Consider the following 12,705-nt stretch of genomic DNA (forward strand, 5'->3'; position numbering starts at 1 on the left):
TATCTACTTTTTCTCTTTTTATTTCAGGAAAGAGAGCCCCTTCCTCAAAACAAAGCAGAGCACTAGAAAGAAATTTTTTTCTCTTGGTTAAGCATGGAAAATGGATTTTTCCCCTAAAACCCTACACGTTTCTGAAGAGGAATTTACTGGTTCGTTCTCTGGCCTCTGGGTAAATTTAAGGACTCACTCTTTGGAGTAAAAATCAGAGTAGACCGGCTAGGAAGGTTTTGGTGTTGCTCTGCTTTTCATCCCATGACTGGGACGGGGAAATTAGCCCTGTTTCTAGATACCCATGACCCATCAGAGCCATAAACCAGCCACACGGCCCCTCCTTGCTTTAGTGTTCTAGAGAGACCTGGCACGCCTTTGCCCTACCTGGCGTCACTAACTAGGCAGCTGGAGCGCTCTGGCAAACACCAGTCTTGCGGGCTCAGAGCTGGGTTCCTCCCTCTCTTGCATCCTTTCCTACCTTAGAAATGGTGCTGTCCACACCCGCAATGCCAGGCATCGAAGCGCTGGACCTCGCTAAAGCAGCCGGAAGCCATCGACCTGCTTACTTTCCTATGTACTTGTTGTCTGGGGTGGCCAAATGCTTGATCTCCCTCTTATCCCCCTTTTCTGCCATCCCCCGGGCATCAATCTGAAATGCAAGCGAGGTACCAGACCTGGCTCACAGATGAGTACGACATATGCAGACACAGTCTCTTGGCTCCAACTACGGTTTCGCCCAGCTCCTGCCCCTACTTCCACCAGTTTGCCTTCGGTATCCTTTGTATGAAAAAATGGTGCTTCTGAATGCTTGTTTTCTAGTTGGAGTCAGGGCCCTCAGGGGGATCAGGAGAAAAGCACACATAACAAAAATGAAATAAAACTTCTGTAAGATAATGTGAATGAGTTAAAAGGAAGCCAAGACAGCAGCGAGTGGAGGACCGAGAGGAGCAACGCATGTCCTAGTTTTTACTCTGCAAAACCCGCAGCCAGAGAGCGGCGCATTTTCCGCAGCAGCCGGTCCCGCACCTGAGCAAGCAGCCGGCACATATTCTGCCGCCTTCCCGGGGAGGCAAACAGTAGTCCCTAAGCTTACCGCCGTCTCGCCCCCGCCCTTCTCCACCGATTTCCTGTCAACCGGGAGGGGTGCTCCCGGAGCGGTGGGAGATGTGGGGTGCAGGGAGCGGGGACCAAAGGGGTTACCCAGCTGTAGGTAGGTACTGCGCCATTCCCTCCCAGCAGGCGGCCCGGACACTGGTTTACTTCTCCCCTCACCCCCGCCCTCCTCTCGCTCTACCCCCCTCCTTTCCCCCGTCTTCTCCTCTGTCTAGTCCCTCCCCCTCGCCTTTGAAAAGGGCTGGCTCGGCACTGGCTCGGTGCAGTCGGTTAATCATCAGGGCTGGAGGATTCGTGAGCCCGATCGAGCCGGAGCTACACGCAGCGGCCCGCGTGGCAAAGCAGAAAGCAAGCTGAACTGAATGCGCCGGGTGACATTAGCAGCGGCGACACAGGCAGCCCAGGCAGCCCCGGCGTTCTGAACAGCCTCGGAGGCAGCCTCCACGACTCCAGCTGCTTCAGGGACTGAGCTGTGGCGGTAGAGCCCACTACAGCAATCTCAGTCTCGGTGGAGCTAGAGAAAGCCTTTTCTCTTTTTTACTTACCACCTCATTCTGCTGTAGAGGCTTCGTTCACTGAGTAAGTATCCGGTCCGGGTGCCAGAATAGAGTGCGGCCAGTGAGGCGTGAGTACAGGACTTAGTACGCGGAGGCTTCCCGCTGCCCACTCCTGGATTCTTGACTATGACAAGAATGATTTTAGGGACGCTTCTGGTGTCCTTTTTCCTCTTCCCCCATATGTTCCCTGGAGGTAAGAGAAAGAGCAAACCCCAGAGGTGAGCGCAGATAGAATATTTTTCAGGCACTGCCACCGCTTGGCTTGGCCCCGTTACTTTGCGAAAACTCTCACTTCTGTCAGAAAAGTGTCCACTCATGAATTTCCCCGACATTGGCCCTGCAAAAAGGTCTTTCACTTTTGGCTTCAGCCGGGCTGAGGGAAACTCAAGATTGGGGCAGGTTCTGAGAAAAGATCATACCCGGTACTCTGGCTAGCCTGGCAGACCGGAGGAAGCTGTGTGCTTCTATCTCGGGGGGCTAGGGATTTTGGATCCCAGCCAGGCTGGCTTTAACCTTTGGGTGCCCGACCCTTGGCACGGAATGAAGAAGAGCGCAGCGCGCCATGGAGCGCGCAGGTTCCCTGGGCCGTTCTGCCTGGTGCTGGCCTCCCGGCCTTTCCTTCCCGCCCTACTATGCTCAGCCAGCAGCACCTGCTGAATGCGGAGATGGTAAGTGTGGAAAATTCTGTCTAGCTTTAAAAAAAGAAATTTCTTATAATCACGTAGCTGAAAAACATACTTTCCTCATTAAAAAAAAAGAGAGAGAGAGAGACTTTTTCTAAGAGCGTAGCGGAACATAAAAGTGTACCTCTTTCACTAAAGAAATGACTTTTAACCCCTTAGCCAAACAAACAAAAAAATCCCACAAAACAACAACAAAAACAAAACCGCCTACCAAGCCCATAAATGAATGGCGTTTATTAAGATAGAACCTAAAAACAGTTCCTCTCTCCACAAAGGAATTATTTTTTTAAGCGCGTAGCCATAAAACAGCCCCTTTCCTCGAAAATGAATGCCTCAATAAGCACATCATCAGAAAAGGTGACTGTTTAAAAGCGCGTAGTCGCAAATGGGTGCTTTTCCTTAGAGACTTTAGAAAAGCAGAGAGGCAAGCTGCCCTCGGTTGGAGACAGAACTAACATATGAGCGATTAGCCACAAATTGACTTCCTTTCCTTGCAAAAAAAGCGAGGAGGTCCATTTCTTAGAGGTACAAGGGGAACCACGTCTTTCCTCCCCCAAGGAAAGACTTAGAATTCAATGAAGAGGGCCTCTTCATTTCCAGGTGAATTATTCCAGGTTTTGCCACTTTGGCCGCCCTGCGGTTTTGGGTGGGGGCGCCCAGGTACCTGTAGGGAATGAGTGTGTACACGCATCTGTAGGAGGTTCCTCGCTTCTCCGAGTGGGATGCCCTTCCAAAATGTTGGCTGGGGGCTGGGAATCGAAACTTGCGCCACTGCGGCACACACCCACAAAACAAAGACCTAAGAAGAGAGTGGCTAGCAAAAATTAATTAATTAATTAATTAAATAGCAAGAACAAAACGAAAGCAAGTCCTTGTTTGCAAGTATCTCGTGATGGCATTTAAACCTAGCACAGGAGCTGTTGTACTAAGAAAAGTATGTGGAAGGAAGTGCTTAAAAAACGAGATAGGCCGGGAACCGGGTAGAAAATATGCGGAGGGGCGATGGTTTTGGAGGAGCCGCTTGCGTGCTCTTAAGCGCAGCAACGAGAAAACCACCTGCGGACAGTGCAGAGAATTCTGAACACAGCGCAACCTCTGAGGAGGTAGTGGTGCTTCATAATGAAAGCGACTCTTCCTCCTCCCATAAAAGGTTAAAAGAGGTGTGACTCAAAAAAAAAAAAAAAAAGGTTACTTGCCGGCACCTTCTGGGTAAAGACTAAATGGAATTCCACTCTCATTTGAAACAAACTCGCACAATCATGGCTGGAAATCTAAGCCTCAGGGCTGTCCTTTAGCCTGCATTTTCGGGGTGGGGGTGGGCATTTAAAAGCAAGTAGAAGTAACAGAATTTGTAGAGGTTTCCCCCTTTCCTGCCTTTGGTTCATCCGAGGAAGTGCGGACGATATGCGGGCGGTATTAAGGAATGAACCAAGAGACAGACGCGCTAAGGTCTAAAGATACCTTTCTCCCTCTGCTAAATTAAGAATTCCCTCGCGCAGCTCGCAAGGGCTGAGTCCAGCCACCACCTCCACCTCGGTGCTTCTGCCAAGAGGTAAGGGAGCGCCTCCACCAGCGAGGCCCAAAAACCTTTTTCTCCAGTCGCCTTCGCCTGGGCAGCCCCTCGCTCTGGCAATGATGTCAGCCCTTGAGCGGCAAGGCCGAGCGGAAGCCCAGAGAGTAGTCCGTGTCGGGAGCGCGATCAGCCCTGCCCCGCGCGCTCCCGGTGCGTAGCCGCCCCCGCTTCCTTTGGGCCTCCTTCCCGCGCTGTAGGTCTCGGCCCCTCCTTTCAGCTCCCAAGAGGCGCGTGGAGACCTGGGAGGCGGTGGAGACTTATGAGGGCTCGGCGTCAGCCGGTTTTGAACCTCGGGATCAAATACAGATTGAGGATCTCCCCTCACTCTCCCCCCCCCCCGTTCTCGCCCCCTTTCAGTTTACACCTTCACTATTAACTGAATTTACTTATTTAGCTGCGTTTTAGAGGGCACGTTCTTCGGATAAAATAATAATAGTTACCAGTGTTACATTTCCGCTGTTTTCTCTCCTTTCTGGGTGATAAGGAAGGGGGATGTGAAAACCGGCGTCTCTCAAATCCCGTGGCCATCTTTTCTCCCTAGTAAGCGAAGAGGGTCTTCTTGGAAAAGAAATGGTGCGGTGGGGGAGGGGTCAGTCAGAGGCGGTGGCACTGTGTGAGGAGGCACTTTCATTGAAAGAGGGGACTGGAGTTCCGGAGTTGTGGGAAGAAAGGTTCTAGTTACTGCTGCTTCAGAGGAGAGGCTACAGTGCTCTTTATGATGAAGATGCACAGTCACTGGAGACCAGCGCGCCAAATCGGAAAGATTAAGGAATAGGATTTTTTCAAGACAGAAGCCCATTTAGGCTTCCTCTCTGAGTTTGCTTGTCTCGTTTTAAGGAGTAACCCTCCTGCTTTCCTGAATTTGAGGCTAATCCTTTACCCCTGATTGTTGACAATCCTTTCTTTAGTTTTGGAAGAAGGACCTCAGTTGGAGAAGGTTGCACAGGGCAAGAGGGAGGGGACGAAGGCAGGATGTAGGCAACTGGGCCTCCGAACCCGTTAACCTTCCCAAGGAAATTACATTCAGAGAGGATCACAACAAACTGCTTACTTACTGTATGTTGGATTGGTGGCAGGTGGGAAATTTGGGGGAAAGGGAGCAGTAGAAAAGAATTGTTATGTTTTGTAAATCTAGGATTTTGTTTTCTTCTAACCTTTGATAGAAGGCTTCCCTAATGTGGTGTATCGGAAAAGGCAGCAAACTTAAACTTGCTGTGTGTTTGGAATACAGAAATGGGAAAGAAACACAGACCAAGCATAAAAACACATCCATTTTCTAAAGTTCAATTATTTGCTGAGGGTTGAAAGGAGTTTGTTTGTTTGTTTGTTTGTTTGTTTGTTTGTTTTTGTTTTTTTTCCCAAATAACCTGAATGCAATTCGGCTGGACACACAAGTAGTGTTGGTTTGGACAGCTGGAATCCCTGGCAGAATGGATTCCAGGTTTCACACTATTTATTCTCTTAGTATCCAAAACTTTGTTTTTTGCAAGATAGAAATTCCTAATAGCTTCCAGAATGCTGGTGGCAGGAGAAATCTGGTAGAAACTTAGGAAACAGAAAATGCTCCTTTTCTCTATGCAATCAGTCCACAACAGCCTTTATCCAGGATTTATAAGGTTCCTGGGGCAGGAGGAGAGCCACACCTACAAGGAGACTTTACATAACCACTGGATTTAACCTGCTTTGACAAAATATGTTTGGCTGCTACATTTTCTATTAGTAGAAAGAGAAATTATTCAGGGGATGAAATTTTGAAATCTAATTGTCTCCAGGAATCTTGCTTCACATATTTTAAAGGAGGTTCCATCTGTGTATTTATTAACGAAAGTATCCACAAACATTAATTAGTCATCTAGTGTGCCAGACATGTGCTAGGCTCCAGGAATACAAAAGAGAATATGAAAAGGTGGCTTGATGCCTCTGTGAGCCAGGACATTCTTATAAATTTATGATACAATGTGATAAATGTTCTAATTGAGCATAGTGGAAGGAGAAATTAATTTTTGCTAAGAGATTGAGAAGAGATTCATAAAGAAGGTGTTTCTCTGGCTTTGAGAAATGGATATTCCTAGGCAGTGGCTAGCCAGGAAGTAGACTTGGAAGAGCCTCACACAGACTACCTAAGGAAAGCTGGGAGGGGCTGATGTCCCACTGTGCAGTTAGGAGGTATGTGTGTATTTTGTAGATTCAGGCCACCTTTAAATTTTTTTTCAAGCAAATATGTTAAAAACAACAAGAAGGATGAGGAAATTGGGTAGTGTGTGGAACACAATAGAAACATTTTTGTTGTTTGTCTTTAAATGAATATTTGAATAAATTAATGCATTCGGAAAAGAGAGTGGAAGGAGTAAGTTAAAAATATACTGCAACATCCAGAAAAGAGGAGGAATTAATGAAGAGGGCCTAAAATAAATTAGTATAACTGAGAAAGAAAGGAATGCTAATTTGGGGAAGAAAATTTATCTTTAGTCATAATCATCTATCCACTATATCTTGATACTCATCTCATCTTCCTCTCCCAGGCATCCAAGTTCCCCGTCTTCCACCATGAGAGTAAACTTGAGCCACTTGCAAGCACACTTACCTTCATCGCACTCCATTTTTCACACACGTCTCTACATCATCTCTCCCACCCTTCCCATTTCAGCTTTCTCTCTACCTACAGTGAGTCCCTTAATCTTGGCTTTTTCCTTCCTTTAAGCCCAACTAACACCTCTATTTCTATTCTTTTTCCTCTGCTTCTCTGTCTTCCCTCCCTGCTACTTCTCTACATTACCTACCTAAGTTATTTCTCCACTCATCCCCATTTTACTTCCTCCTTCCCACTAGCTACCTTGCACTCTCTTCTCATTCAGTGACCTCAAAGAAGTTAAAACAGCAACAACAACAACCAAGGAACATCTACTTCCAACTCAGAGATTTGTGAAATTTTCCTCACCAAGGAGATTTCTTGTTATCTGTCTGTGTCTTTTGCTATTTTATTTCAAACAAAATTTATGATGCAATTCCTTAGATTTGTTATATTTTTTGTTATGCCTCAAAATATCTGTTTTCCTTTGGTTACAACTAGGGTTTCAAATATTGTACATTGGGGAATCCAAGTTTTCTGAATTTCTCACTACACTCTCCTGAAATTGTTTCTTTGCATCCCATCCTTTCTGGTATATTCTCTTCCCCTTCTTTTATGTTTTCAGTAAATGTTTCTTTCATATTTTTCTTTCCCTCCCCTTTTTGCCTTATGGCTCAAATTTATATATTTTGAGAGGGTATTCCCCTTAGACAGTACCCCCCAAACACAGACACTCAGGATTTTAAGGCCTTTGTCAAAGCACATTCATACAAACATATACAGTTACATGTCAATCTTCAGAGACAAAGGAACCCTTGTTTTTTGTTTTTTGTTTTTTTACTACATTCTGAGAGTTATTTTGGTGTATGTGGAAAAGGGACAATTCTTAGATGGTCCATATTTCCACATGCAGTAAGGTTGGCTGAACCTTTTACTGGGAATTGGGGAGGGAAGAAAGAGTATGCAGTAAAAATAGATGATTCATTCTTTCATCAATGACATATGTAATTTCTACCTTTGGGAAAAATAAAACATATAACTACATTTAATTAGATTGACTTTATATTATAACACTCCAAATTAGCATGTCATTGAGCAGAGTTCTATTATCTGAAGACATTCTTGATCATTCAGTATCCAGAATGAAGAAAACTAGGTAAGATGCCTTGATATTCCAGATTAGCTTGTGATGTTCACATTAATCTAATCCTTTCTGAAATAGTGTTATTTTTCAATAGAAGTTTATCATGAAGGCATCATCCCTAAAATGTGGTTATCTTTTTTTAGGAGAAAACATCAAATGACCTATATGCCATGGTCCCTCAAGGTTTACACCCTGTGCAACATTAATTGTAAAGTACAGGTTTATTATATGGAGAAACCTATTTTAGGGTGAAGAGTACCTTTTGAGATTTCGTGACATCTGTGGAAAGACTACATTCTCATTATCAAACGGTAAAAAATTGGATAAAGAGTTTTTCAATCACGATTTTCGAGTTAAGAGTGGCTTGGCAGAAATCATAAATGCTTCTATTTTGCACTTCAAAAATTCTTAACTGATCAAGGAGTTTAAGTGTCCTTTTAATTATCTTTAATGTGTTAATCATCAAATCAGTATAATAGATTTTGAAAGTAAGAGTGATGATGGCTATAGTTGTCATTTCCAGCTCAGATCTGAAAGAGTGATTTTTTTTTCCTACCTAATCTTCTCAACTCAAATGTGTAGATTTGGGAAGACAAAAAAAAGGAAAGGGAAAAGAAAGAAGAGACTAACTCCTCCAAGATAATTTTTCTCTCTTTAATAAAAACTATTTTAATTAATATAATATACCTTTTAGCATGACAATAATAAAAGTAACACAAGGTATTTTATTATTTATATTTTATTAGCATCTAGAGAGTGATCTTGGGCAAATAATTTAATCCCCCTGGAGTACAGTTTTCCCAAAAGTAAAATGAAGAAAGTGTAAATTATTTCAAGTCCATTTCCAGTGAAAAAAATAGGATGTTTTACAAAAATCAGTAGTCATATAAAGCATTATTTCTTTGTCCCATGGTACTGCAGGTATTACCAGTTTTACTGCATTGATCCATTAACCATTAATAACAAAAAATGTATTGCTTGCCCAGCATTATATTTCTTTAGATGTAGGGGTTGGACTGTGAAGGGTGATCCTTAAAGAATTTAAAGTAGTACCTGCTTTGAGAAGCTTACATTCTGATTGGGCAAAACCAATGAACAACAAAAATAGCAAAGTAATGTATAGTGACATTAAATTAAATTCAGCATACACTGAGTGCCAGGTGGTATGTTGCAAATATGCCAAGTATGGTCCAGGTTTTATAAACTGTGGAATTAAAGGGGACCAGAAAGATCATTTGGTCCAACCTCTTCATTTTACCGTAAGTAAACTAAGGGTATAGGAGTTCATGTAAGGCATTGGGTAATAGCATTAAATAATATACTCTGCAACCTTACCTGTTCCCCGCTTTGCTTGAATGCAGAAATAGTTTTGTACCTTATCAAAAAGTTAAATATATCCAAGATTTGTTTATTTCTTTGACTTTATTAAGCTCAACAATTTCCCAATTTGACTCAGATATGGAAAATACTGCTTTACACATTTTCTTTTGAATTTACATTATTAACATGTCTTTATTGTGCATATTATGTTATAAAACATAAAAAATGAAGTTTTGCCATGAAGGCTAAATAAATAAAGTACCAAGGCATTAAATTATATAAATATTTTAACTATTTCAAAATGACTTGAAAACCCATTTACTTAAAATGGCAAGCAATATACATTCCTCAAAGGATGATTTTATTTTTATAAATTCATATTTACCTAAAGACTTAGAAGTACATTTTCTGAAGGTTTAAATATAATTTGGGAAAGATTTTAACTTTGGTCTGCTTGCTGCATGATCTTATTGCCCATGTCTGTATGTTAGGGAATAAAGGTCAGGTAGAGGTAGTCTGGCAAAATATACCAAAGCAAAGCTTTGATTTCTTCCCTGAATAAACTTAGAGTGGTTTATTTTACTTTGTGGCAGAGGGAAGGCATGGGCTGTTTTTCAGTTTAGTGTAAACATGCAACCTTTTTGAAACTGCCTAGGCTTGCTTCTCTTTCTCAGTTCTAGTATTATATATTTAGACTAAACTGTTACTTGCTAGGGTTTTTTTTTTTTTTTTTGCTAGTTTTACTTGGATCATGAAACCTCAAAAACATGTGAATACATTAAAATTTTAGAAGAAAGGCTTAACAATGGGTAATAAACACACACCAACACACACAAACTAACAGGATAAAACTTTACGTGGGAGCTTGCTTTATGGTCATCAGGCAAGATTTCCATTGTCTTTCTCTTTACATCAGGAAAAAAAAAATTGTGCAGCTTAACACTGATATTTTAGCCTTCAGTCAGGCTCCACAGTTCTTATAGCATCCTTTGTCTTGCAACTTTTTTTAGCCCATGAACTCTCTTTTAACAAAATCTGTGATATAAAGCAGTTTCAATATATGCTAGCCATTTCATAATTGGGGGGTGCAAAGCAGGATTGTTTGAGGAAGGGAATTTGAATCCATTACATATCATATGGCTTCTGAATGCCTTAGAATTGCATACAAGAGTAAATAAATATGGGAATATAAGGTCACTGCTAAAAACAATAGCTGGTTAGCTATAACAGAATCAAAGCATTTTAGAAAGAAATAGAGCCAAATACACAATTTGTAATCAATCACCATTACTGCCAAGACTTGTTATTTCAAACTCCAGTTTCTAGGAAGTTACATTCTATTCCTGTGTGTCTCAGACTTATATGTGCATTCCAGTCATCTGGGAATCTTGTTAAAATGCAGGTTCTGATTCAGTACAGTCTAGGTAGGACCTGAAATTTTGCATTTCTAGCATGTTTACTAGGGATGTAGATGCTGCTGCCCCCTGCAAACCACACTGAGCAACAAAAGGCTAATTCTTAGTCTGGTAAACAACATGAAAATGGTGAAGTAAGCAAAGGTAACAGCAAAGGACTAAGTTTTTAAAAATTAAAATGATATGAATTATTGCTTTGGGGTATTAAAATTGATTTTAACCTTTGGTATAACTAGATCAATTGAAACTAGTTCAGAAGAAAAACCAGTTGCTTGCTCATTGTATAGTCAAATTTATTTTTACAAGCACTATGTGCAACATTTATAACATTTTAAAAAGAAAACCATTGGCCACAGACTGTCAACAGCTTACCAATATTTTTTAAATTTTTCTAATTTCCCAAAGAGATCCAAAAATTCTGAGCAGTTTAATATAACATAGATCATTGGTGATATTAGTTTGTGAAATGTTGAACATGAACATATCAATTAATTGTTCAGACTTCAGAATAAAATGACCAATTATAGTTTGGTCATTGTAAATTTGGAATGTATTTTGTAAAATTGTAAATTGTAAATTTTCATTTACCTAATTCAAAGACATTATTTTTATTTTCCTTTTAGTGTCTGATTTTTTTCTGTAAATCTATTTTAATAAGTTATACTTGACGTACAGGTTTAGAATGAATGCCAGATTCCATCTGTATTCAGCACTTGCAGCCAATTTCCAACTTCAGGAAGTAATAAAGTATATAAGGTAATAGGCCTGCTCAGTTGTCCGTCTGACTATGCTGATAGCAAAAAGATTTGGTCTGTGAAGAAAATGCAAGTTGCACTCATAAGGTTAGGAATTGATTTTTAATCTCCTTATTCAACTATTTTACATCTTGCATCAGTGAATGGATCTAAACCTTTGCTGACTTTTTAAAATTTTCAGTCTCTAAAACATCTTCATAACCAAAGCATCCAGGGCAAATTAGTACTTCTTTTTTATTTGTTTGTTTCAAGTTTTTATTTAAGTTCCAGTTGGGTAACATGCAGTGTAATATTAGTTTCAGGTAGTATCTGATATTTTTAAGGACAACAACAGCAATAGCAAAAACGACTTGGTAGAGTTTATTTTATATCTGCTATCTTTCAAAACTCCCCTTAAGGAAGGAACAAATGGTAAATTAGACACTGTGCTAACTTTCTTCACACCCAGACTTTCATCTGAGACTACAGCAAAATAGTCATTTAGTATAAGTGAACTTTTCATTAATAATCATTCTAGGAAATCTTCATAATTCCATTTTTTTTAATGTACAGTTAATCTTGGTATGGAACCAGTGTCAAATTAAAACAAACAACATTGAAAACAGCTATTGAAAAAAGTCAAGTATAAGTGTTTAAACTATTGTTAGGAGGCACAGTGTGGTTCCAGCAGATTCAGGAAAACAATTGAAAAAGTTGTCACTTGTAATTGTGGCATTGGGGCTCAGAACCCACTGCCTTCCCAGTGAAACTATTAATCTTTTCTAAGGTCTGACACTTTATTTTTTATTTATTTATTTTTTTGGTACTTAATGTATCTTTATTATTATTATTACTATGTTCAGTTAGCCAGCATGTAGTATTAAGGAGGGGCATGTGTGGTGATGAGCATTGGGTGTTATACACAACTAATGAATCATTGAACACTACATCAAAAACGAATGATGTATTATATGCTGGTCTGATACTTTAATAGCAACAGGAGAACTTGTTTGAGGGCAGCTTGAGGATTCCAATGAACTAAAGGGCCAGTTGGATTAAAGTGTTTTTTGCAAGTTTTAAATAAACTTGGGTATCTGTCAAAATTGCCTTGGATTTTTTTTTATCCTTAACATTATCTAATAATGTTAATCATAGACTGTTTCCATATGCCTGAGAAAGTAAGTATAGCAGCTGAATATCATATATCTTTTTTTTTTTGAGGGGGAAATTCCAAAATACACAAAAAAGAAAGAAATAGGAAAAGCAAAACAAAACAAAAACAGGTGAAAAATAACAGACCTCTTCAAATTCTATTTTCAAAGTGGAGATAAAAATTCACTATAAAGAAAGTAAAAATATCGGTTCTATGAAAATATGCTGTTCATGCCTTAAGACAGAATGAGAACAAATTGAGTCAATTTACAATAGCATTAAAACTCAAAAATTAGGGGAGCCTAGCTGGCTCAGTCCTTAGAGCATGTGACTCTTGATTTCAGGGTCATGAGTTCAAACCCCACGTTGGGTGTAGAGCTTACATTTAAAAAAAAAGTTAAAAACTCAAAAATACATAAAATTGAATACAATGTAAAAAGTTAGGTCATGGGGC

General features: G+C 40.5%; 1 protein-coding gene across 1 annotated transcript in view; it reads left to right on the forward strand.

Moving 5' to 3' along the window:
- Positions 1-1,358: 1,358 nt before the first annotated feature.
- The window catches only part of PCDH11X (protocadherin 11 X-linked), a 386,026-nt gene continuing 374,679 nt past the window's right edge, over positions 1,359-12,705 (forward strand). The window contains exon 1 of the mRNA XM_057304193.1: positions 1,359-1,683. The gene's annotated coding sequence lies outside the window, so the exon portion shown is untranslated. The remainder of the gene's footprint in view (positions 1,684-12,705) is intronic.

This window comes from Ursus arctos, chromosome X (genome assembly GCF_023065955.2).
Source record: "Ursus arctos isolate Adak ecotype North America chromosome X, UrsArc2.0, whole genome shotgun sequence".
NCBI classification, from domain to species: domain Eukaryota; kingdom Metazoa; phylum Chordata; class Mammalia; order Carnivora; family Ursidae; genus Ursus; species Ursus arctos.